The sequence below is a fragment of the Myotis daubentonii genome, chromosome 9 (genome assembly GCF_963259705.1).
Source record: "Myotis daubentonii chromosome 9, mMyoDau2.1, whole genome shotgun sequence".
NCBI lineage: Eukaryota > Metazoa > Chordata > Mammalia > Chiroptera > Vespertilionidae > Myotis > Myotis daubentonii.
The window spans coordinates 58,090,942-58,112,147 of NC_081848.1; the positions used below are offsets into that span (position 1 = coordinate 58,090,942).

The 21,206-nt window shown below is 42.9% G+C and overlaps 1 protein-coding gene and 1 non-coding gene across 3 annotated transcripts in view; both read left to right on the forward strand.

Moving 5' to 3' along the window:
* The window catches only part of NELL1 (neural EGFL like 1), a 705,206-nt gene that overhangs the window by 244,378 nt on the left and 439,622 nt on the right, over positions 1-21,206 (forward strand). The gene's annotated exons all lie outside the window — the stretch shown is intronic.
* LOC132242427 (small nucleolar RNA SNORA7) lies at positions 19,276-19,415 on the forward strand. The gene has a single exon (XR_009454620.1). It is a non-coding gene; the product is annotated as a small nucleolar RNA SNORA7 (small nucleolar RNA).

A 21,206-nucleotide genomic window follows, 5' to 3' on the forward strand; every position in this document is an offset into this window, starting at 1 on the left:
TTGAAATTAAAAAGCAGTCAAAATGACTTCCTTAGGCAACCTAGTGTTAAATAACTTCACAGGGCCTCAGACCTGGTGAGTGGAAGAATCTGGTTTGAATCCAGGCTTATCTTATTCTGAAATCCATCTGCTGAAATGTTATGCTAGACTAGATGATGGATAGATGCACGGGGGGAGGGAAGGGGAGCATGCATAATTAGATGAATGAATTTCATATAAGAAACTTTAGGTCATGTATGGTTTTTCTCATTGGCTGCTACTTCCCAGCCTCCCTTGCTGGCTCTTCCTCACCTCCCTGAGTTCTACCTGTTGAAGCACTCTGGGACTTTCTTCATGGACTTCTCTTTGTTTTTACTCCCTTGGTGATCTCATTCAGTCTCATGGTTTTAAACGGCATCCATGTACTAGGGATGCTCATGTGGATATCCGAGTCTAGACCTGACCCCTTCATCCTAGATTCAGATATTTTACTGCTTATGTTATATCTCTGATGTGCAGAAGGCATATAAAACTTATATTCCCCATGACCCGCCCTCCCCAACCTGCTTCTCCTCCAGTCATCTAGTTGCTCAGGCTAAAACGTTGGGTGGGAGTCATCCTTGATCCCTATTTCTCACATTGTACATTTAATTTATTAGCAAATCCTGTCAACTCAACCTTCAAAATATATCCACAATCTGTCTGACCACATCTCACCATCACTATTGCCATTACCTGGTTTAAGTCACTATCAACTCTCACCTCTACCATTGCACTAGTCTCTTAGCAACTCTCTCTGTTTCTGTTCTTGCATATGTCCCTCCCCTTCCCCATCTCATCTGACGCTGCTGCTGATGTGATCAGGTTAAAGTGTAAGTCAGATCATGTCACTCATCTTTCCAGACTTCTTCAGCAGCTTCCTAATTCAGTCCTTGTAAAAGGAAGCGTCAAGACCCTACCTAGTCTGATATGCCCTTAAGTCCCAGATCTCATCACCTCCTAATGTTCCCTGTACTTAGCCTCTTCCTGCCATATTGGCCTTCTTGATGCTCTGCAAACACATCGAACATGCTCTCCCTCAGGGCCTATTCAGTGACTTTCTTCTGCATGGCTCATGCCCTCATCTCATCTTTTCAGTTTTTTACTCACAATCAATCACCAAATCAGAAAGGTCTGCTTAAAATTGCATGTCAGCCTGACTCCCTGTTCACCTTCTCCATTTCCATACATGGGTTGGCAAAAGTAGGTTTACAGTGGTTCGTATGGAAAGAGACATGCAGGTTATGATTATTATAGTAGCTTTGCCAACTTAAAAGAATGTCACAATGCACATATGTAATACTGTAAACAATAATAAAAAAGAATGTCACAATGCAACTGTAAGCCTACGTTTGCCCACCCCTGTATTCGCCGTAGCAACCATCACCATTTAAAACACTATGCAATTTAATTAACAGTAGATGGTAAGCCACATGAAGGCAGGGGTTTTTATCTATTGTGTTTATTATCCCAGCCTCTAGAACCTTGCCTGGCACATTTAATACATGCACGGAATGTTTCTTGAATGAATGCATAAATTGTGCACTTTGTGTCTGACACTGTGCTGAGCATTTTGCATTCATTATTAAATTGTAAAATAAGACCTGGAAAGGGGGGAGGGTGGTGTTGGTAGGAACTGGGAGGAGGTGGCGGGGAAAAGGAAGGAAAATGGGAGATATGTGTAATACATGCAACAATAAAAATATATATGAAAAAGTAATCAATTGTGAAATATCTTCACCATGGTCCTTTGAATGAAATAATCTTATTGTACACACTTTGCAGATGAGAAGCTTGAGCTTAGAGATATTAAATTACCTTGCTCAAGGTTACATAGCTAAGGTTATACATGGGTCTTCTTAACCCCTCCTCCAAACAATTACATCTGCTGGCTTTTGATATCAGCCCAGATCCCTGACCCCCACTTTCTTAGAAGCACATGCTATTTTTAGTCCTCTTGGGACATTTCCTACTCAGTGTCCTGTGAATGATTAGCAAGCATTCTTTGGGGGAGAGGAGGAAAAGCAAGGCTAGTGATTATTTTCCTTTCACTGAGCATAAGGGGTTGGGAGGGTAGGGGGACGGTTTAGGAATAACATTTATTTTAATCCTTTGCGGTCGTTTGTCTACTCTCAGCCACCAAAACTTATTTACCGTTCTGGTTGTATGTCTGCTCTCAGCCACCACAGCAAGGAACCGTACGAATCTTAACTCTATTCATTCATGTATCAGTTCATAATTTCTCTGAAAGCTCTTAAGTGTCTAAGCGACCTTGTCACGAACCAAAACATTGCCCCGACAAATTGGAGATATCGAAACTCAATATAAACAAACGCGGTCATTCCACACTCGCCATGCAAAACACCGTGGCGAGTCAGTTGCCTTTTGAGAGTGAAGAAATTGACAAGCTTCGGAGATACTTCGCAGAATTCCAAATAAAGCTTTACAAATTACGTTTAACTGTAATTAGGCATTCTCGCTTGTTAAGATATTTCAAAATAATACTCCAAAATGGCAAAAAGAAAGTGACCGAAAGAAGTGTACTGCGAATCTGAAAGTAACAATGAAGAGTAGAATACTGACTCTGACGTAGAAAGTGATAACGTTTGTAGTGATTCTACTAGTAGTGGCGTAGTTCCAAAAAAGAATGAATAAATCTTGTTTATCCTTCATAATCTTGCATGTTGTATATCACTGCTCTTTCAATGGAAATTAATTCCGATCAGTACGACACCCATGTCCAAATTTAATACGACCGCAAAAGGTCAAAAGACATTTGTAGGAAAAATGTTTTAGTTCTTATGAGGCAGCAACCCACCGTATCTGAGAGTGCCAGCCAGCCTCACAGGACACCTCTGATTGGAGCTCACGAGCCGGCTCCCCTGGGTACTTGGGGGAAGCCTGACTTGGCTGTGTCATCTGTATTTCTGGTTTTTCTACCTGGTTTTCAAGGTCCTGCAGAGCAAGCACCATGTCTTCTATTAGCAGCAAATGACGCGCTAGATGCTGTTAACAAAAGTAAACAAAACTAAATTTGAAACTTGCAGAATAAAGGAATAACTTGACTGTGTGGAGTCCATTCCTAAATAGCCACTCTTCACTCCAGGCCTAGAGTTGACACTGATCATGCCTGTTTACTCCTCCTCTGCACTGTTAACTCTCCTAGCAGTCCGTGGGGTTATGTGACAGTAATGCCTGGGTTCTCTCTGAGTTGGGTTGTCTCAGTGATAACCACCTTTCAGGTTCTGGGATTCTTCAAATGGGACCAGAGGGCAAAAGTTCAGTTGTAAAGATAATTTTCTTCTTACAGTTCCTAAAAGACCTTTTTGTTTTGGTTTGTTTTATTTTTATCAAGAGGCAGTTTAATTTCTCTAGAATTTTAGCGCTCTCCCTGGAACAGTTCATTTTTGGGGGGGATGAAGATCAGCAGTTAAAAGGCAGTTCAGCAGGGACGGGCCTGCTGGGGTGGGCCTGGCGGTGGAGCAGAGGGAATGGGCTGAGCTGTGTGCTTCAGGGTACTCTGAAGGCAGAATTCCTGCTGCAGCTTATCTTTTCCAGCAATCCTTCCGCATAGGTTACAAAAAGTCAGGCGGCTTCGAGTCTGCAGGAAGAACATGTCTTCAAAATTGGTTCTTAGAAATGTTGCCAGTGGAAATAGGGTTCTTTCACGGAGTCACATGAAGAGCCTTTTGGGGACTGATGCCCGGGAGGATGAGGTGCACTGGTAGGATTTATTGGAGCTGGAGCGAACACAAAGAGCTGTCCCCAGGTGCGCAGCGTCTCATTCACCACCTGGTGGCTCAGCTCCGTCCTGCTGTGGAAGAGGTCCAGCCTCGTCTCTGAAAGGGCAAGGACTACGCCCTCCATCTTACCCTGGGTTCTCCATTTTTGGGCAGAGCCATGTGCTCGGCAAGGCTTCTTCCCGGAAGAAGCCTCTGCTAGCCACACCCAGGATTTCTCTGGACTAACCAATGATAATCAAGGGAAGTGCACGCCATCAATCCTGTGTAATGAGATACCGACTCGCGCCTGGCCAGTCGGTGGGGCCCACAGTCCCCTCTCCTGCCCTTACTCCACCCCCCTATAAAACTCCTCATCCCATCAGGCTTCGCTCTCTCTGCCACTGGGCTTATGGTAGCATCGGTGAGTGGTCGGGGAGCCGAACTAATTCGAAGTGAAGGACTCTTTGCTTTTGCATCGGACTCGCTGGCTCCCTGGTGGGCTCTTGGGAATCTTGAAATCTGGGCATAACAGTCTCCACCAAGCCCAGGAGAAGGGCCAGGGTCTGGAGATGTTGTTCCGTTACCTGGCATCGGCCGGGCGTCCGAAGCTGCTGTAGTCAGTCCATGTCACTGCTTGGCCCGGCTCAGCTTCTGTCCCCGTTCAGCTAGCTTAGTCTCTGTTCCCCAGTGCGCTCCACCCAGGCCTGCACTTGGAGCCCATGCTGCTGCCAGTGCTACCCAGATGGGCCTTTGTTAAACTTTGATTATATTACCTTGGGCTTGGGAGAGAGGGGCATTCTTTTAAACTAACCAATCTCTTTCCTGATACTTTCTCAATTCAATCTTTTCCCTAGGTTTCTAGGTTAGACTCCTCCCGTTTATGGTCTCAAGTTGACTCCTGTTGCATATGCCTCACAGTAGAAAAACTTCCTCCTGTGGCATCTTGGCTTTTACTCTGCATGCCCCAAAGTTCTGTATCTACTGGTTTCTACTGCACGTGAGCGTAACTTTCCTTGCACCACCTTAGCTTCTACTGTGCCTGCATGTAGCAAAAGATTTCCCCCTGTGCCTCCCTCAGTAATTCCAGCTAATGGCCAGTGTCCCCCAGGGAGATCGGAAAGCTGATCTTCAGGAGACTAAGTCCCCTTTGGTAGGGGATGTGGCTTTCCCCTGAAGGTGTCTGAAGCTATAACTTCCGGACTTAATCAGACTCAGCCAGTCTAGGTCCCTTCTCTTGTTAGCTCCTAGCTGCCTATGCTAACAGAAACTCATTTCTTCCCTGCAGAATCCAGCTGAAAATGGAGCAAAAAACCCAAAATGTAATTATATAAAAATATGATTTACCTATACTCTAGAAGCCGTTCTACATTTTTGAGGGGCTGTTGAAATGGTTTTCACCCAGCGCAGATTCCCTTGTTTGAGGCTGTTGCTGAGAGAGGCTGATTTAATGGGTCCAGGGTAGCTAGGATAGGGCATCTGTGTTTTATGAGGACATCAGTATTTTCTTTTAAAGCTCTCCTTGTGATTCTAGTTTGCAGGCAGGGTTGAGAACCAGTGCTTTAAGTCATCTCTGGTCTAGGTGCTAAGAGAATCATTTTTTCCTGTGGACGAGTCATGCTTTGGCTCAAAAAATATGACCCAGTTAGCACTAAAAAATGTAAAATAAAACCATTTAGGAAACACAGGGGCTTTACATGAATGATGATGCCATGCTGGACTTAATCCATATTTCAAAGGTCAGAGATAACTGATGAAGTGAGAAGTAGGGATTAACAAAACCAGTTCTATTCATTAATTCATTTCCCTGAGAATCGACTGTCTCCTCGTCTGATTTTATTCCAGTTATCTTTTCCCCCTCTATACTTCCCTCACTCTCTTCTCTTTCATTTGTATCCACACTCTCTCTAATTTTTTTCCCTTTCTTTGCTTTCTTCTTTTATTTTTATTCTCCACTGCCCCCTACACCTTTCTTTTTTTCTGTATTTGACGAGCATACAAGATGAGATACATTTTGTCAGCAATGTTTATTGAGGAATTGTCTATGTTTCCAATGATTTATTTTTTAAAATTTGATTTGAGAGAGAGAGAGAGAGAGAGAGAGAGAAACCTTAATTTGTTGTTCTACCTAACTACACATTCATTGGTTGACTCTTATATGTGCCCCATCGAACTCCCAATCTCGGTGTATCGGGACGATGCTCTAACCAATTGAGCTACCCATAGCTTATTTTAAAAGCAAATTCTTTGGAGAGTTTATATTTCTTTTAATTTAAAAAGCTCTCATGTTTTAAATTTCTATGTTGCTTTGAAAAGTTCACATCCCCCAACTCTGCTCTCTCCCTCTTGTGAAATGCGGAAGTCTAAGGGAAGTAGATTTCCTTCCTGGGTTAAGGCAGCACAAGGTAAAGGAGAAGCCCTCCAGCCAGCTACCACTGTTCCTTTCTCGTCCTCTGTTTTGCGGGGTTGTTAGTGTTAACTTCAGTATTTCAGAAACCGAGCACTAGAATTACACAGACTTTGTACTTGTCTTTGGAAATAAAGGGATTAAGTGGATCACAGAACTGTTTGCCTCCTGTGCACCTCTTGTTTGGCTAGGGGGGATGTCCTTGTAGGGCTGTGTTTTACAGACATCCACTAAAGGCAGAGATGGATTTTGTCTTAAGTAAATGGCAAAATTCAGCTTCATTTAAACTTCACACCATAATTAGGTCTGCACTGTCTCCTTTTGACTTACATTTTTTTGTCAGTTTAGTGCTTGTAGAACATATTTGCTTTGTTTCATGGGTTTATATTTGCTAAGTTTCCCAGCTTATAATATTTCTTCCTCCTCATCTTTCTCCTCCCTCTCCCCATCCTGTCATCGCTACCACCAGCCTCCCTGTGACCACCCAAAAGCATGAGGAAAACCAAGCAGCAAGAGCCCGACTTACCAGGGCTTTCTCTGAAAACTCTGCTTTACTGACTTGAGCTAGATTCATCGGCTTTTCTGAGCTCCAGACTTATTTGTCCCTGCGCTGCTTGCTGCCACGAGTCTTGAATTCAGGCTTCTGGGGGGAAGCATGAAGGGAAGAAGGGTTCAGGAGAGAGGTTGTACAAAGGGCACTGAAGAACAATTGATTGAAATAAAGGGAAGAATAATCTAGTGACTTAGCTTCCAGCTTTCAATCCCCTCTCCATTCATCTAATGGAAAAGAAATGGAAAAACCATTAGCCGCTTTTATTCTGATGGCAGGTACATTATACCTGAAAACAAGATTGAAGATCTTAAAATTCCTCCATCCTCAGCAAGACCTCCAGTGACCTGCTGAATAGGTACTTGAGAGCTTGCCAGTATAGAACTAAATGGAGTGATCGGAGGCTCATCATGATACATTAGATGATAGGTGTGCACAAGTTTGGGAAAGTGACAGCCTGTAGTAGTGGAGGCTGGCTTGTGAATCGAACTTTAAGATTACATTAGACATTTCTTTAGGGGTCAGCAGTAGAGACGTGGTGGAACGGGTGTGTATGATAAGAAAATTGTTGCTATCCTTGCATGTCTAAGGTTAGGAGCTGTGGGTAGTTTGGAAGGGTCCTGAAGATATGATGTATCTCTGTGATTGGATGGTTTGTGCTTTTTGAGACATAGTTTGATCTTTCAGTAGCACAGACGACTGTTACAGATGAAATGTCTTGGCTGAGGTTTGTTTTTTGGGCCAGCCCTTTTGATATTCAGCTAATGTTCTTATTAAACCAGAAACTTAGGGATAAGGGTCCTTCTATGTTTGGTTTTCGGTTGAACAGCTGAGGCCAGTTAACTTATTTAACTTGGACTCCGTGATAATGAGAACTAGGCTATGGCCTCATATAAATCAATTTCAGAGACATTTTATCTGTGTCTTTGGCTTATTTTCTTTTGACTTTATTTCCTTACAGCATGTTAACTTTTACCTGTTGAACTCAATAAGGGAGGAAGATTAAAATTTAAAGTTGCTGGTGCTTTCACAGAAAAGAAGTTCTAAAACTTATTTAATTTTGTTCTGTTCAGATGACAGCAGCAATATGTGTTCATTGTAGAGAATGAAGATAAAAATCACCAGTAATTTCAACTCCCCAGCCCCAGATATAATTTCTATTTATGCTTTGGCATATTTGCCTTCAGGCTCTTAAAATACATGTATTTATCATTGTCAATTTATACAGCAACATCTATAGTTGAATAAAATGGATATCATACTTTTAATACTATATTTCCTCTTAATATTATACCATTAGCATTTTCCTAAGGTATAATTTTTTATAAAATGACTTATAATGGCCATGTAACATTGCATTATACAGACATACCGATCTGCACTGATCTATTGTTAGATATCGAGGTCATTTTCAACTTTTACTTCTATTTTATTTATTTATTAACTTTAAGAATTTATTTTTGAAAATATTACATCTGTTCTCTCTTTCCCCCCATTGTCCCCTTCTAGCCCACCCCTGCCACCCACCCCAGGCCTTTACCACTCTATTGCCTGTGTCCATGAGTTATGCATATATGCATACAAGGTCTTCGGTTGATCTCTTGCCACCTGCCCACCCACTTAACTTTTACTTTTAAATACTGCTTCAGTGAACAACCTTATATATAAATTTTCCCCTTTTTTCTTGAATTTATTGGAGTGACCCTTGTTAACTAATTATATAGGTTTCAGGTGTACAGTTCTACAACACATCATCTGTATACTATTTTGAGTGTTCACCACCCCAAGTCAATACTCTGGCTTCTCTGTAGATTGTGTAAGTCTTTCACCTTGTGTATAAATTTCTTTAAATCCCTGACTATTCCCTTTGAGGGAACATCAAAGTTTTGATAGTTGACTCTTTTTGAATATTAAAGTATGTGAAATATTAAGTTTAAAATTAAATATAATTAACTTTAAAATAAAATAAAATTCATATATAAATATTTTTAAGTATTAAAAATATTCTTTGTTAATATTCAGATTTTTTCCAGGTACAATGCCATTTCTACAGGGCTTGCAGATTCTGTAATTTATTTTTTTAAAATTTGTTGATAGATTCAAGGTAGCATTGTATTCTGGGAAGAAACTGGATTAGGAGAGGTTAGAAGACTTAGATTGAGGACAAGTTCTGCTGTTTCTTTTTTTTTTAAGTATGTTTTTATTGGTTTCAGAAAGAGGAAAGGAGAGGGGGAGAGAGAGAAACATCACTGATGAGAGATAATCATTGATCTGTTGCCTCCTGCACGCCCCATACTGGGGATTGAGCCTGCAACCCAGGCATGTGACCTGTCTAGGAATCCAACTATGACCTTCTGGTTGATGGGTTGACAGTTAGCCACTGAGCTACACTGGCCAGGCAAGTTCTGCTCTTTCTTAGTTGTATGACTCTAGGAAGGCAGTTCACTGCCCAGGTCATTTTTCCTTCCTTGTTTGCAAAATGGGGAATATGAAACACCTTACTTTCCTTTTCTGTGTATTGTGAGCATCAAATGAGGCAATGGAAGTCATATAGCACTTTCTAAACTTTAAAGCACTTGACTCTTGTGGGCTTTTGTTACTATTTCTTTGTACAGCAAGTAATTCTCAAGTGGGGCATATCATTGTTTGGTTTTAATTTATTAAGTACTCTAGACCAGCGGTGGGCAAACTCATTAGTCAACAGAGCCAAATATCAACAGTACAACGATTGAAATTTCTTTTGAGAGCCAAATTTTTTAAACTTAAACTATATAGGTAGGTACATTGTTATTAACTTAATTAGAGTACTCCTAAGGCTTAGGAAGAGCCACACTCAAGGGGCCAAAGAGCCACATGTGGCTCGCGAGCTGCAGTTTGCCGACCACGGCTCTAGACAAATGGAAAGATACAAAAAGTTCAATACGAAAGTCTGTAAAGGAAACATCTGTTTTAAGAAAGAACATGTTTCTTTATGCACTAGTTACTAATCCTAGTTGAGGCATTGAGTTCTCCCTCCCTCCCCCAAAGAAATAGCCCTCCAGGTATCTGTCTTTATCACTCTCATCAAGCATTCTCTGGCTCTGAAGTTATATTTCCTTATTCCTGGTTGTTACTCTTAAAGTTGTAACAACCAGCGTTAGCTTAACAAAATTAATAGTGAACAGATTTTACTTAGATCATGTAAGTCCAAACACCTCTGTCTTTCATGTTACTTTTCCAGAATTTTAGGTCAGATTTGTTTTTGTGTTTTTGTTTTTTTTTGTTACTTCTATATTGCATTAGAGGCCTGGTGCATGAAATCCGTGCAAGGGGGGTGGGGGGTGGGGGGAAACAGTGTCCCTCAGCCCAGCCTGCACCCTCTTCAATCTGGGACCCCTTGGACATCCCTTTCACAATCCGGGACCGCTGACTCCTAACTGCTCTCCTGCCTGCCTGATTGCCCCTAACCGCCTCTGCTTGCCTGCCTTATCACCCCTAATTGCCTCTGCCTGCCGGCCTGATTGCCCCCTAACCACACCCCTGCCAGCCTGATCACCACCTAACTGATCCCCTGCCGGCCTGATCACTCCCAACTACCCTCCCCTGCTGGCCTGATCGCCCCCTTAACTGCTTGCTCCCCCACACCAGCCTGATCTCGCCCCTAACTGCTTGCAACCCTAACTGCCTCTGCCTCGGCCCCCGCCACCATGGCATTGTCCGGAAGGAAGTCGGACATCCAGAAGATGTCCAGTCGACCCAGTCTAATTAGCATATTACCCTTTTATTAGTATAGTTAGTCATTGTCAGTGTGATTTATCCTCATGGTTTTTGCTTACCATTCCTCTACCTCTCAATCTTTTTTTTTTTTTTTATGTTACTTTGCTTTTGTCAAAATGTATCTGTGAGAAGTTTCTTTAGTGGTAAACACATTAGTTTTTGTTTGAAATGGTATTTTACTCTTATTCTTAATTAAGGATGTATCTCATTATTTAATCCTAGCCTGTCATTTATTTTCTCTCAGCATTTGAAGGCATTATTCCATGATATTCTGGGTTCCCTTTATTGGTGTGGAGAAGGCTGTTGCTATCACCATCAGTATTCTATTCTGGGTGATGCTTTTTACTCTACTTGTGTAATCTTCCTTCTTTCTTTGATCAGTTGCATTTTTATTATGATTTATCCAGGTATGGATTTCTTTATATTTATCCTGTTTAGTATTAACTTCCTGAATTTGAGCATTGGTCACTATCCTAAAATGTGGACAATTTCCAGCTATTCTCTCCCTCAATTCTTTCTGTTTTCTCTCTCTTCAAACTTCAATTAGCTTTTCTTACTTGGTTGTCCATGTCTCTTTAACCATATTTCCATGCTCTTCATGGAAAGTGCCATGGTGCATTGTTGGTAATTTATTTAGATGTATCTGACAGTTAATTAAGTCTTTCTTTAGTCACTGAATTTAAAAAAAACTTAATAATTACACACACACAAACACACAAACATACATAGAATGCTTATATATGCCCTATATATATATGTTTAGAAGTTCTGTTAGTTCTTTTTCAAATCTACCTGGTCCCATTTGATAATACCTTTTCCCATTGTTATAGTTTTGTGTTAGTCTTCAATTAAAATATTTAATATATATATTTTATAGTATTTGTTGGAAATTTTTATTTAAAGTTATTATTACTCATATTCCACTGTTATTTTTCTGATTATTGTCACTCATGATTGGCTTGTTTGTTTTGTAATTGTGGATTGTGAACTAATTTCCAGCAGCAGTTAGCTGTGGGGATCCTTTGAAGCCTGGATTAAGACCAGTACTTTTAAATAGAAGTTTCTGCAATGATGGAAATGTTTTATGTCTCTGTTTCTACTATGGTAGCCACTAGTTACATGTGGCTGAATATTGAGCAATTCAAATGTGCCTAATGTGATGAACTGAATTTTAAATTAAATTTAATTTAAATTCCTATAAATTTAATTTAGTCTCATATGGCTAGTGGCCAATTTATTAGACAGCATAGGGCTATAGAATATTTGATTTTTTCCCCTTCTTCCAGATACACCTGGGAACTCCTAATCTGGGGCCACTTTATGTTAATTTTTTGGCCAGAGGTATCCCATACCACACAGATAAATACATTTTATCCTGGTATTATCATTAGAGGCTGGTGGTTATACAATTTCACTGGGATATTACTATATACTAGAGGCCTGGTGCACAAAAATTTCTGCACTCGGGGGTGATGGGGGTCCCCCAGCCCGGCCTGTGCCCTCTCACAGTCTGGGACCCCTCGGGAGATAACGACCTGCTGGCTTAGGCCTGCTCCCGGGTGGCAGAGGGCAGGCCCAATCCCTAGGTGCAGCCCCTGGTCGGGCTCAGAGCAGGGCCGATTGGGGAGTTGGGGTGCCGCCCCCTGTCATGCACAGAGCAGGGCGGATTGGGAGGTTGCGATGCCACCCTCAGTCATGCTCAGGGTAGGGCCGACTGGGGGGTTGGGGCACCGTCCCGTCACACTCAAGGTGTCGATGGGGAGGTTGCGGCGCCACCCCCAGACATGCACAGAGCAGGGCCAATCAGGGGATTGGGGCACTGCCCCCTGTCACTCACAGAGCAGGGCCCATAAGGGCAACCTTCTATCACCCACAGAGCAGGGCTGATCAGGGGGTTGGGGCGCCGCCACTCTCACACTCAGGGCAGGGCAGATGGGGAGGTTATGGCTCTACCCCGTCACACACAGAGCAGGGCCTGTGCGGGGGGGGGGGGGGGGTTTGGGGCGCTGCACCCTGTCACACACAGAGCAGGGCCGATCAGGGGGTTGGGGCGCCGCACCCTGTCTCACACAGAGCCGCAGGGCGATCAGGGGGTTTGGGCGCTGCCCCCTGTCATGCTGTTCCCGGTGCCGGGAGGCCTCGCGGCTCCGCTGATCCTGGTGCTGGGAGGCATATTACCCTTTTACTATATAGGGTAGAGGCCTGGTGCACGGGTGGGTGCCAGCTGGTTTGTCCTGAAGGGTGTCCTGGATCAGGGTGGGGGTCCCCACTGGGGTGCCTGGCCAGCCTGGATGAGGGGATGATGGCTGTTTGCAGCTGGTCACACATCCTTCAGGGTGGGGGTCCCCACTGGGGTGCCTGGCCAGTCTGGGTGAGGGGCTGAGGGCTGTTTTCAGGCTGGGGTTGACTGAAGCTCCCAACCGCTCCTTTTTTCTTTTCTTTTTTTTTTTTTTATTCTGGGCCAGCTTTAGCTTTGAGGCTTGGCTCCATCTCTTAGGCCTCTGCTGCTGAAAGTAGGTTTCTGGCCTTTGCTTACAATGTTGCAATCCTGCTGGCTGAAGCCAGGTTTCTGGGGTTTTGTTTAGCTTCTGTATTTGTTACATAGTTGCTTAGAGTTGCAGCTCAGAGGCCTGCAGCGGCAGGTGGGGAATGTTGGAGTCCTCCGTCACTGAAGCAAGCAAGCCTCATGTTAGTTTCAATCTGCCTGGCTGCCGGCTGCCATCTTGGCTGGCCGTTAATTTGCATATTGCCCTGATTAGCCAATGGGAAGGGTAGCGGTCGTATGCCAATTACCTGTTTCTCTTTTATTAGATAGTACTAGAGGCCTAGTGCACAAAATTTGTGCAAGAGAGGTGTGTGTGGAGGTCCCTCATCTCGGCCTGCACCCTCAGGGAATGTCCGACTGCCAATTTGTGGGTTTGTGGGTCTGTGGGAGGCGACTGGTGGGGCACTCACTGGCCGGAACCACCCCCCGATCGCGTCGCCACTGCTGCCTGTTTGTTGTCTCCCTCTAGGAGGGCAGACGTTTGCCCCTTGGTGGTCAATGCGCATCATAGCGACCAGTCTTTGCACCGTTTGGTCAATTTGCATGTTAGGGTTTTATTATATAGGATACAGGAGAGGCATATTCCTTACCCATCTCCTTTTACTGGTGAGCAGATAAATTTTTAGTCCACACTTTTCCCAGTCCTAATATGTAAACACCCTGGGTCATAATGACCAGTACGACTGAGGCTCGAGCAACCAGCGGTCTGTCTTGCAGTCAGTGCTGGGTTGCTGGAGCAACCCAACGCTGACTGCTTCCACTGCAAGTGTGGTGCCCCAGCACTGACTGCTGAGGAGGCTGTGAATCAGGGCCAGAGAGATGCCTGAAGAGAGAAGCAGGGACTGATCCGTTGCTTCTGTGGCAGCTTTTGATCAGCACTTGCCTCTCTCTTTCTCTTCCAGTCTGGCCAGCAGCTACACCTTCATTTCTCTCCAGGCCTCCACTGGGGCTGCTGATCAGCCCCATTGATAGGCCCAGAGACGCTGACTGGCACAGAAACCAACCAATCAGAACCAAATCTGGATGAAGTGTGAGGAACCAATGACTGCCCAGGAGGCAGAGCTTTTGATGGTGACTGGCATAGAAACTGACCAATCAGAACCAAATCTTGGTGAAGTTTGAGGAGCCAATGGCTGCCTAGGAGGTGGAGCTTTTGATGCTGATTGGCATAGAAACCAACCAATCAGAACCAAATTGGCCAGCAGGGGAGGGCAGTTGGGGTCAAGATCAGGCTGGCAGGGGGGGGGCCCTTGGGGGTGAGATCAGGCCAACAGGGGAGGGCAGTTAGGGGCAATTAGGCAGGAAGGCAGAGGCAGTTAGGGGCAATCAGGCAGGCAGGCAGAGGCAGTTAGGGGTGATCAGGCAGGCAGGCAGGTGAGCAGTTAGGAGCCAGTGGTCCCAGATTGCAAGAGGGATGTCCGACTGCTGGTTTAGGCCTGATCCCTGTGGGGTCAGGCCTAAACCAGCAGTCAGACATCCCCCATGGGGTCCCCGATTGGAGAGGGTGTAGGCTGGGCTGAAGGAATTCCCCCCCCTCCCCCCCCCCCCGCTTCCTGTGTACGAGTTTTGTACACCAGTCCATTAGTGCATGAATAATTCTTTAGGAATCCCAATTTTACTTAAGAATTTTGTTTTCATTCTTTGGATGGTTTGTCCTTTTCTCTTTCTCAAACATTGAAACCTGGCAGTCATTTGATCAGCAGTCACTTAGATCTTTGTGTTTTTTTTGTTTTTTTTTCCTTTTCTTCTCTGGTTCCTGAAAATATCTCCTACATTCTTGCAAGCTTAGATAGTTATTTGGAGAAAAATTTATTATATTTTTATCAAACATTACTAACTTATGAAATAGGCACTTATCAGGACATTTATTCTTCTGCCTTATGGCTGAAAATTAAAGTGTCTCTTTTTTTTTCTGACTAATTTCTTTGTAGAGGACAGATATATTGGGAGCCTTTATTGCTGCGCTTGGGGAGAGGTATTAGTTTGTAGTTAAATAACAGAACAGGAGTGTAAATAGGTCTTTCTCATGGTCCATTAAGTTCATGAATAAAAAAGATGAAACATGATACTTTGTATTGTCAACTGAATACTGTTTACTTTTTTATAGTTAGGATTTAACATACTTGGTTTATGAGCAAGCTGTAAACATCCTATTCTTCGAGCTGCATGGAGGTACATGGGATTATTTATATGTGAGCCATGAGTCCACGAAGGCCAGGTTCCCTTATTGCAGCTGTACAAGAAGTCTGGAAGAGAATAGGTTCAAACAGCGAGGATAGTTTATAAATGCTTTTGCTGTTATATTCATCTTGGGTTGTTTTGCAGAGATGATCTTGGTTTGACAAGTCTATTGGTGATAAGTAGGCAATCTATTTCTATCCCTCTCAATTTAAAATTGCATATATGAATTAGATGCAACCGCAGGAAAAACAGCTATAGAATACAAAAAGAGGAGGCCAGAGTTAATTTGTACTAGAAAGAGAAGTGTAGGACTGCAGTTTGGCTAATAGGACATAAAAGCGCTAGCAGTGGTGGTTCATTTTCTGAATCTTTTCTCTTAGGCTTTCAGCATCATCATTGTAATTGCCAGAATTCACTGAGCACTTACCATATTCCAGGTACTGTTCTAAAAAGCTTCTTTTCTTAACCCTTCAACTACTGTATAATGGAGGTTCCATTATAATTTCCATTTTCATTTGAGGACAAAATCACAGAGAGATTGAGAACCTTAGCTGGTAAGCAGTAAGGCTGGGATTTGAACCCAGACTCCAGTGTCTGACTCTTAACCATTGTATGTCATTTTAGAAATACTCTCTAATGTTGCACATACTGATTTCTGCGATGACAGAATCGATGGTATGAATAAACATTTTAGGTGTGCTTTCTGCCTCAATAAGGTTGTTTTCCCTGCCTCTTGCATAGCAAGATGTCTAGATACTGGTTCAGTGATGCTTTCAGGGATCCAGGCTCTTTTAGTTTTCTTCCTTCCATTTCTCACATATTTGTTTTCATCCTCAGTCTTGCCTGTGGTATCCAGATGGCTTCTGTTCTTCAGACCTCATATTCTTGTTCAAGGAAGGGAGAAAGGAGAAGTAGTGGCAGCTATGTCTGCCTCTTGCATCAGGGGAGAAAAGTCTTTTCCTAAAGCTCCCACAGACAGCCTCTTCTGTTTCATTGGATGGTATTGCATCACATGGCCATCCTGGCTGCAAAGGATGCTGGAAAATTGCATAGCTCACATTTTTCAGACTCTATAGCAGGGGTCCTCAAACTACGGCCCGCGGGCCACATGCAAATACAAATATTGTATTTGTTCCCTTTTTGTTTTTTCACTTCAAAATAAGATAAGTGCAGTGTGCACAGGAATTTGTTCATAGTTTTTTTTTAAACTATAGCCCGGCCCTCCAACGGTCTGAGGGACAGTGAACTGGCCCCCTGTTTAAAAAGTTTGAGGACCCCTGCTCTATAGTAATAGGTAGGCAAGGAAGGAGTTGGGAATGGGTATCAAGATAGTTGAATAACAGTGTATGCTCCAGTGGTGTGCTGGAAACTTAGATTGGAATGTATTTGGTAAGATGAACTTTCTGAGACTCACCTCAATGAGAAAGTCACATTAGTGGGAGCCAAGAAGCCCCACTTGCATCAGCTCTGCCTTTTTCACACTTATATTGGTGTAGGCCAGTGATGGCGAACCTCTGACACGCGAACTCATTTTTTTGGTTGATTTTTCTTTGTTAAGTGGCATTTAAATATATAAAATAAATATCAAAAATATAAGTCTTTGTTTTACTATGGTTGCAAAGATCAAAAAATTTCTATATGTGACACGGCACCAGAGTTAAGTTAGGGTTTTTCAAAATGCTGACACGCCGAGCTCAAAAGGTTCGCCATCACTGGTGTAGGCCCTGAGGCCTTCCATGTGCAGCCCCAGCCCCATTCAATCCCATAGCCATGCCTGTTTGCACCAGCTTGGGACTGGGATCTGGAATGAAACTGAACACCAGGCTTCTGGAAGGCCTGGCTGGGAGACCCTACCTTCTACCTATTTGCCGAGTGTTCTAGTTATTTCCTAAATGCCAGAGGGTTTCTCTAGATCCGATGCTGGTGTTCAGTCTTGATTTATTGACTGTACTTCAGACCCTTCTAAGGTTGGGATACCTGGATGAGATTTATGCAGGCCTTTCCCCCGGTGCTGTTTAATGAATCATGACAGCATCACTGCCACCTCCCGCGCCTGGCTGGCTGTCAGGACTCCCACTTAGGTATTACATTGAGATGCCAACAGGGTGGTCTCAAGTTCAACATGATTGGGGAATAGTGTGCCTTTTATTTGCCCTCTTCCCAGGCTTGCTCTGTCCTGACTTTCACATCTTATTCTTCCTCCTGTCACATGCTTCACTGTCAAGGCTGCCACCGCTGTCAGTGTTTAGTGCCATAGTTCTCCCGTGTCCACACCTTCCCAGGCCTGGGTCCCAGTCTCTTTCAACAGGAGCCAATTTGATCATGACCTGAGAGTGCCCTGATCACCCAAATATTTTTTTTTCTTTAAGAATATATTTTTATTGATTTCAGAGAGGAAGGGAGAAGGAGAGAGAAATATCAATGATGAGAAAGAATCATTGATTGGCTGTCTCCTGCATGCCCCCCACTGAGGATCAAGCCCACAACTCAGGCATGTGCCCTTGACCAGAATCCAACCTGGGACCATTCAGTCCGCAGGCTGATGCTCTATCCACTGAGCCAAACCAGCTAGGGCCCCAAATAGCTTTTCATTCTACTTTCTGGTATCTAAAACTCTATAACCAGCAAGTTCCTCATGTTAGCCAATTTAACAAGGTGTCATTAGGTACCAACTAGGTTCCAGGCCTGGTGGTGGGAATATAGTTACATAATACATTGTCTTCTTATACGTTATAGCCTAGCAGAGAAGGCCAAAATCAACAGTTATCACAAGGATGATGGTTTTATGAGAGAGGTAATACGCAGTGGGAATGCAAGGTGGTCTAGCCTTGCCCAGGGAGCTTGGACATCCTCCCTGCGGGACAGCCTGGGACCTAAAGATAGGAGAGAAGGGGAAGGTGGTAGGTGCAGGTGGTAGGTTTGGCACAAGGGCAAGTGTGTTATGTTCAGAGAACTGAAAGCAGGGCCAGCTTCATAGGCAAGTGACCTGGACTGTTGCACAGGGTTCTAAGCATGTTGTGATCTTGAAATACTTAGTAATAATTTTTGAACAAGAGCCTCAAGTTTTCATTTTGCACTGGGTTTCACAAGTATAAAGTCCATTCTAATAGAGAAGAATTGGATATGCTAAGTGGCTTGATCTCAAGGGTAGATGGAGAATATGTACTGTAGGTCACTTGTGAAAAGAGGAGTAGCTGTGGGAATGTGACAATAATGACCTTTATTCAATAATTTATGTTAAATTGATATTAATAGCGACTACTATAGGGAGAGGGAGAGTGCGACTTTATGAAAGCGACTACTATACATGGCAGACACCGTGCCAGGAATGAGGAAATTATAGTGAACCAAACCAACAAATCCCTGCTCTCACAAAGCCCACTTTCTAGTTGGAGGAGACACACAGAATATGCCAAGGGGGAAGTAAGGTAAGGGCTCTGAGAAATAAATGCAGGAGGGTGGGAGAGATGACGATGGGGAAATGTTGGGTGTGTGCCATTTTACACAAGTTGGTCAGGGAAGGCGAGGCTGTGTAGATGGATCCGGCACAGGGGTAGGAGTGAGCAGAGAGATCATGAGGCTCTTGGTAGGCCATAGTAAGTAAGGACAATGGATTTCTTTTTCTTTTTTCATTGAGTTTATTATGATGACAATAATTCACAAAACCATAAGGTTTCAAGGTGCAACTCAGCAAAACATCATCTGCCCCTCATCGTGCACCTGTTGCCCAAAACAAAGTCTCTTTCCATCCCCATTTCCCGCACTCCTTTGCCCACCTTCACCCTCCTCCCAGCCCCCTTTCACTCTAGTTATCGCCACACTGTTGTCTGTGTCTATATGTTTTACCTATATAGGGTTTCCCAAAAAATGTATACACACTTTGAATAATTATCAAGGAGGTGTTTACTGAAATACATTTCATTTTTTAAAAGTTGAGCTATCAGCTGTTAAAGTGTATGTACATTCTTTGGGACACCCTGTATATATTTTTTGGCTTTACCTTCTTTCACCACCTCCCCCAAAACTCTAACATAGGAAGTCATTGAAGAGTTTCCAGAGGAAGAATGATATTTTACTGACACCTTAAAATATAATTCAGAACCTCCCCGGATTGTATCTGGAGAGTGGCTAATATTCTGCCAGCTTCGGAGACAGCAGGGAAAGCAAGCCTGGCAAAGGTCCCCATTCCATTCCCCACTTGCTCCGTAGCTGGTAATTGGAAGACACTCTGCAACACTGTCAAATAAATAAAAGTATAATTCTGACTGTGTGTCGAGCATAGACTGATGGGAGACAAAGGTAGAAGCAGGAAGACCCACTGTGAAGCTATTTTAACTGCTCAGCACAGGAGGATGGTGGCTGGTTATTAGGGTTCCAGTGGAAAAGGTGGTGAGAGGTGGGTTGGCTTCTGGATCGATACAGCATGAAGCTGATAGGGTTTGTTGGTGAGATTGGAGATAGAGTGAGAAAGAGTGAAAGTGAGGTTGATCCCATATTAACCAGTTAACTGGCACGTGTACAAGACAGAAACCACCCCCGCATGCTAGGATATTTTGAATGTAATTAAAAATATCAATTTGCAATGAATATTGTAAAAACAAATATATTAGTCACAATTCGGGTGTTCTTGAATATTTTCAGCTGAAAAAGCTCACCAAAAATGATTTTAAAGTTGGGCAGGGCTGCCACTTAAGGAAAACAATTTTTTTTTTTATAGATGCTTGTGGCATGGGGGGAAGGTCCGCTGCTTGCATTTACAGATGCTTATGGTGTTTTTAACGATGGGTTAATTATTTACATGTTACTGGGAATAAGCATTTCTAATTCCTTAGAGCAGATTTGCTAGAGAATTCAGGGAAATGAAATGGAAACAGAAAGGTTGAAACCATTTCAGAGAAACATCGTATGCTTACAATTTTGCCTTATTAGCCTTTATAAGAAAGCTAGTGAAATTATATCGTATTCATATTATCTGCAGGACTAAAACAAAGCAGTGCTGTAAGGATCAATACAGATACGATTGAAAAGGACCCCTGGAAAGGTGTATGAAAGAATATGACACACTGGGCTTGCTGGATGGCTCATTCTTTAGACTAACTTTATCATTTATGCTAATACGTCTCAAATGTTTATCGGACAACAGCTGCTGGCCTAGTTAATTGGAATCACCATCAGAACTTGCTAAAATGAGTGATTCTTGGGGACAATTCCTCCCAGATTGTGATATGCTACTAAGTTTGTGTGGTCTATCGTTTATAAAGCATCCTCTGTTGATTCTAATGCCTAGATGTTTGAGAGACTACTGGTTTATAATATTTCTTTAAGATGGCACTTTATCAAAGTTTGACCAAGAAAATTCTGGACTACCAAGAAAGCAGATAGTAAATGAGTATAGAAATTATGTATTTAATGAGCAAGCCAGCTATTTATAGGCTGTGGGATAAAAATCTATTAGTCTTCATACCTTTTAAAACCTGGGAAAATAAATGAGTTGTCACAAAGTCTAGAGTTTGGTTGTATTTCCTTTTGATAGTAAACAAATATATGTCCTTACAGTGTTGTCTTGGCTATTTGCTGAAGGGAAGAGATGAAAGAACACCAGGTTTACAAATATGGGTTCTAGGACCAGCTCTGGTGCTAACAAGCTTTGGCAGGGATGGTGGAAACTGGCTTGTACTGGGCACTTAGGAGATTTTCAGGAGTCTTGAGAGCCAGTTGTTTAACACAGTCCATATTTAAAATTAAATTATATCAATTTACAATTAAATTATATAAAGAAAAAAGGTAATAAGTACTGAGAACTCATCATTTACTTCCTAATTATTTCTCTCACTTTTACTATTATTATGTATGATCTTGTATCTGTACATGGAAATGCTTTATAAAAGTACTATGGATGGAATTGTGTCCTAATAAAATCCATACGTTGAAGCCGTAATCCCCAATGTGCCTGAATTTGGGGATAGATAAGGAGGTAACTGAGGCTAAATGAAGTCATCAGAGTCCTGATAGAACAGGATTAGTTGTCCT